This window comes from Drosophila suzukii, chromosome 3 (genome assembly GCF_043229965.1).
Source record: "Drosophila suzukii chromosome 3, CBGP_Dsuzu_IsoJpt1.0, whole genome shotgun sequence".
Classification (NCBI taxonomy): Eukaryota; Metazoa; Arthropoda; class Insecta; order Diptera; family Drosophilidae; genus Drosophila; species Drosophila suzukii.
The window spans coordinates 22,697,757-22,703,787 of record NC_092082.1 but is presented as its reverse complement, the minus strand read 5'-3'; positions in this window follow the sequence as shown (position 1 = coordinate 22,703,787).

Below are 6,031 nucleotides of genomic sequence, written 5' to 3'. Positions count from 1 at the left end.
CTCTCGCCCATGATGCGCGCATTACCGAGTTCGAGCGCATACTAGTTGTGTTGCATGTTCGCTTTTGGCCAAAAGCACTCGTTGCAGAGAGAGTGAGCGAAAGAGAGAGCGCGCACAGAGAGCGGGGGTTCGAAAGTTGCGCATGTGCAGTGGAAAACGGGTTTTCTCCTTCGGTGCGAAAGAGACGGGCGGCGTATTCGCGGGCGGCGCTGCTCTTTCCAGGTGGGCGGCGGGCGGAAGGACGGTGGGCGGTGGTTGCAACTGGAACGTGGAAACGTGGAAAACGCTCCGCCTCCTCGACAGCCGCGAAATATGGCCAAAATGCTCGGGCAGCCTTGGTATTTTTAGGTTACGAATTTGCCAGGTTTTTAATTAGTACACATGGCCGGAAAAACGGGTGGTGTTCAAATGGCCAGTGGGCGGTGGTGGGTGGGTGGTGTATGGCATGGTGTGTGTATGCCCCTCCATCATACCTTTGATCCAATTTGGCAATACCATGCAGCCTGCCAAATAGCCAATTAACTCACTTCTGATCAAAGGCAGAGCACTTCCCTTTCAAGGACTCCAAAATCGCCACAAGCGATCCGAAAACTAGACAGCTATCCGTGGATTTTCATGCACCGAAAGAAATTCAAGGTTAATCATGTTGAAAGCATACATTCCGTCACTGGATCTGAGGGGCTTCAAAACAATTTGTTTTTATTTGATTTGACAGTTTAACCCGCTTAAATTCTTCTATTAAATTTCAGCTTAATATCGTACAACATTAAAAACAATATTTTAATTGAAATAATTAAAATAATTACAAATTTTCATTTCATTTATTTGTTAATTTGGACAAATTCCTAATGATTTTAAGACAATGTTTTGTAAAACATATATTTACTTACTATTATTTAATATTTGATAAAAATAGCATAGAGAAACAATTTTATTTATTTATTTAAAAACTGTTAATTTTCATATATATATGAATATTGAAAATTTGCCATTTTTAAATAAATAAATTCTTAATTTAGAAATCTTTTTAGTAATTTTGAACAAAGCCATTGAAAATACCTTTGCTACCTTTAAGTTCTCCTTTATTGTAGTTTATTGTATATCAACTTGTTAAGATTTGCTAACTTTAGCTAAAGACTTCCCGACTTGATTTTATCCGTGTACGAAAACCCCCTACATATATTAGCCAGGCGGGGTGGGACTTTTGGGCCTGGGATATGGCTGCGCAGAACACGAGATAATCAGGGGAGCCCAGAACAGAAAGGGGCCTAGCCTGCTCTTTGTCGAAAATTGCATCCATGTCATGCATGCGCATCCATTCATTACCTAGTGGCTGAGTGGTTGGAAGACAGCGTTTGGCGTTTTGTAGCCCAGCAAATATGCCGTGTTCGCATGTTATCCCAAATGTCCCTGGGAGCTCAACAGCCCCCACAGCACCCTAAGCCCCCTTTTCGAGCCCCTGGCCACCCCTTCCGACCAGACAGTGTGTACTTTATTTTGCCGAACGAACAAACATCTTGTCGGACGAGCAAGCAAATGACTTTTCCCGTCCCAACTCTCGGCCTTTCAGCTGTCCTTTCTGCGTGCCGTGCTTTTTTGCTTTTTGTTACCTCTATCGGCACTAGTTTAGTCTCGGCAGTTTGTGAGGGTAACGCCACCGAAATCCTTTCAGGTGATACGAGTAATGCCAAAATATTGCATGCAGGTTGGACGGCATTACAGGACCCAACATGGTGTAGAAGCCATCGCTTCACAAGGGAATTTTTGATAATTAAAGCTTTAATTAAAAGTGTTAGAAGAGATTGGGAATGAACATGAACATCTTACATATCGTTCGTAAAAAGTTACTATCGCAATTTTTAGATCAGGAGGCACATCACACATCTGCTTTCCTTGCGACCATATTTCTAAGTGGTGTTAGCGATTGGGTTTTTAACTAAGTTTACTCAGCTCGGAGAAATTTGTATTATTAATGTCAAAACTTTATATTTTATAATTAAAAAAAATATTAAATAATTGAATTTGAAAATATTTACAATATACAATTTTATGTTAGAATCAAAGTATAAGATCCTTAAACTAACTAAAATGGGTCCATTTAATGTAGACATTTCAAGTTAACAAGAATGGAAAACTTTTGTTCTACGACTTTGGGAAAAACACGATACTTTAGCTGGAAATAAAAAAAAAAGATTTTAAAGCCTTATAGTTTTTAAACAACTACTGCCACAGGTACGAGTTATATGTCAATGAAAAGCTAATTAATATGCTAATCACGAAACAAGCTACAAATCATCAAAAAGCTAAACGTTTTTTAAGCACTTTTTGTCTATTTCTATTGGTTAAAACGATTTTTTTTCAATTTTAAAATGTATAGCCCTTGAGATTCCCAATTTTTTGATGTGTAACACTTTTTATGTGAAATCAATTTCAGTTCAGTTCCAAAAACATTGCATGCTTACTTGAATCAATGAAAACTATGCTACATCATTTTGATGAGAAACAATTATTATAAGACATATGTATTTTAAGTAAGAGGAAAACATTTTGAAGTTTGTCGTCAAAAACTAAAGACTAAGAATTTCTGTAATAAACTAACTATGAAAAGCCCGAAAACTAAAAATTTCGCGGGTCGATTTTCGATGTCCAACTACACGTATTTTCTATAAATTCCTAGAACAATGTTTCTATAATTAGGTACATGATTCGGGATACAGTAAGCAAGTGGACTCGGCCCTGCCTACGGAAATATATATTGATTTAAATGCTTTTACAACAGCTCATATGAGAATTATCCCATATATATATAATACATATCCCATTTTAAAATTGATGTTTAGAAAAAGAACTGTTGATATCAAATAAAAACACCTCTTACCGAGTTAACGGGTCGTGACGATCGCCCCTTCAACTTGCAAAAGATCTGATATCAAATTTTATGACTTGGAATGCTTGTACATTAGAGTAAATTGTATTCTGTGTAGAATATGCCACTGTAAGAGAGCAGCTAAAATATTTTGTTAAAGCACAGGTAACACATTAAATTCGAAATTAAAACTTTGAATTTTTTTTAAATATTTTAATTATTAACGTAAATTTAATTATCTTTTTCTGAAACATTAGAAAGCTATCTATTGCTTATGAAATAAAGTTAAAAATTGTAAAGTAAAATGTGCAGAATTTGTACTGCTTTTTGACCATAAAAACCTGGTAATAATCAAATAAGCAAATAACACATATACAGCCCACTCGGTCATGAAAAATGTAAATGCTAATAGTGGCTAGCATAGTAGCTATAAAATGATTTATTTATTTTACAGCCCATTTTAAAAGGCTACCCATCTCGCAAATCAGCTTTGAAACGGTGGCAACATTTATATAGTATGGCAATTAGCTACTGATCTATTAAAGTGCATTCCGGTTAGAATAATTATTTAAGCAGCCATTATGCTTTAAAAACTAATAGCTTAAGATTGCTTATGAGCACCCCTTCACAACCGGCAGTGTTTAGCATTTTATGAGGCGCTCGGCCACAATGGGGCAAATAAATAGTATCCCTGAAAAACTGAGCAGCATCTGTTCGGATGCAAGTGCTATCGGCATATTTATGGACATGCTACAAGCGAAAAACCTATGACTTGCCTATCATCAGTTGGCTGCCCCATGATCTCAACGATGGCGAATTTCCGCAACTGCTCATGTCAGCGTCCGAGTTTAAATGCGATCTGTGGCGCAGGTATCCGCCAGATACGTGCCAGCACATACAGGCAGTGAGTATGCGTATTCTTCTGGAGACAGCCATCGCTGGAAGAAACATGAGCCAAATAAAAAGCCCATTTGCACACAAATTTACTTCCAAAATGCCCGAGATGCGCATCATTCAAACCGAGTGGAGTGGAGTGGAGTGGAGTGTCCGTGGAATGGAAATGGGTTTTGGAATGGGAATGGGATTGGGAATGGGCACCGGTAACTGGACACCGGATGCAGATAAATCTTTGGGCTGCCGCCGGCTCTCCGCACCCGCTGGCCCAAGATCTCAGCATTTTAAAAGCAAGTTGCGTATGGCGAAGCCGGGAATGGGTATCCACTCGAGGTCTCCATAAGTCGGGAGTCCAGAAGTCCAGAAGTCCCCGGCTCGAAGCTCGATCGGAATCACGAGATAAGCTTGCAACAATCCCTGCTCGCAGCGAGCGGCGACAAACTTAATTGCGCCTATTCCTGCATTAATTGCACACACACGCGCGAGGATGGCGTCGCTGGGCCGCCGGAATGTGTTAATTAAATATTTAAATTATTCGCATTCGAACTCGTACATCGTGGCCAATGGATCCTTCATTACTCGAATATCGGTCGCCAAATGCGAGAATTAAAGATGCGGCACGCACGGTCCACGGTCCACGGTCCACGGTCCCAGTGCTGTCCCATCCTGGGCTGTCCTTCCATTTTTCAGGACATTACAGAATACACTTTTTGGTCTAGACTTTCTGCGGTCATCGGCAAAATAACATCGACCGCAGCGGCAGCATCTGCATAGGCATCTGCATCTGCTGCCCAGGGAACCGACAATCGCGTTCGATCAGCGGGCATTTTTATTTCGCCATTCAACATTTTTGATGCACAGGAAAAAGCCAGCCATCAGGTACCCATTACTGAATTATATATAAAATTAAAATAACCAACACTTTTGGTGTGTAAAAATATATTAAAAGGTATTAGAAATCTTACCAACATTTAACATTCAAATAAATTATAAATATTTTACACTTTATACTCAAAATTCGTTATCGGTCAAAGGGTTACATCCACTTACAACTACTTTTTGATTGTAAATATTATATGCGTTAAGTTAAAATATTTTACATAATTTATACATTTTTAGTAACTTCATACCAACATTTAACATTCAAATAAATATTAAATATTTTACATTTTATTCTCAAAATTGGAGGTCACAGAGTAATACAATATTCCGTTATAGAAAATCCTTTTTGAGATCGACTTACACAAGTTTTCTGATTGTAAAATATATATATATTTAACAAATTCTATTAATTTTTAATAAATTTAATAATAACATATAACATTCAAAAAAATATTAAGAACATAATATTTTATACTCAAAATTTGTTGACGGCCAAAGGGTTATAAAATATTTTATTGAAGATACTCCTGGATTGTAAATACTGTATGTATTAAGTTCATATATTTTACATAATTTATAGCTTTTTTATAAGTTAATTTACATCATTTAATTACAAGACGTCTGATTATAATTATAAAATAATATTAATTATATGTAAAAGCTCTTTAAAACCACTAGTTTTCCGCTATTCTTGACTGGTGAGTATTTTTTATATAAAACGATAATTGAATTAAAGTTAAAATTATTAAAAGTTCTGTGAAAAAAGATGTTGGCAGTTAAAAGTCACTGGAAATCGGGTCTTAAAATATTAATTTCACATGTAACCCGACGCATAATAATAACGGATTCTGAAAGCTAAAGTAAGTAGTATCTAAAATAAATTATAAAACTAAAGAACGGACTTAAACTACAATCTCATACCAATATTCAAGTTTAATAGATTAGTCGTTGCATTACTAATCCTGTTAAAATTAAGGCAAAACATGCTTACCCATTTTTCTTAGGTACCTAATTTCGTAGGGTCTTAAGCACACCAGCCATTTAAATTTGAAAAAAGATTGAAACACTTTATACATTTTTTCCCCGTGTGCCTTTATTGAAAAGTGGAAAAATGATGCCACGCGTCCTTTGGGCGAAAGCCACAAAACATTTTCATTTTATTTTTACACGAGCCAAATAGAAGCAATCGAGGCGGGCAATGTCCTTGCGGTGATGCAGCCCAATTGGAATATATATTAATTAAATGTAGTGCCCCACGGCAGCGGGGCTCATTGCCAATTGTCCAGTTTGCTTGCCAATTTCGTGAGTTTTTTATTTGTATTTTTTGGAAGGGGAATGGGAACGGGAACGGGAACGGGAACTGCAAATGCAAAACGACGACAGGCGAGC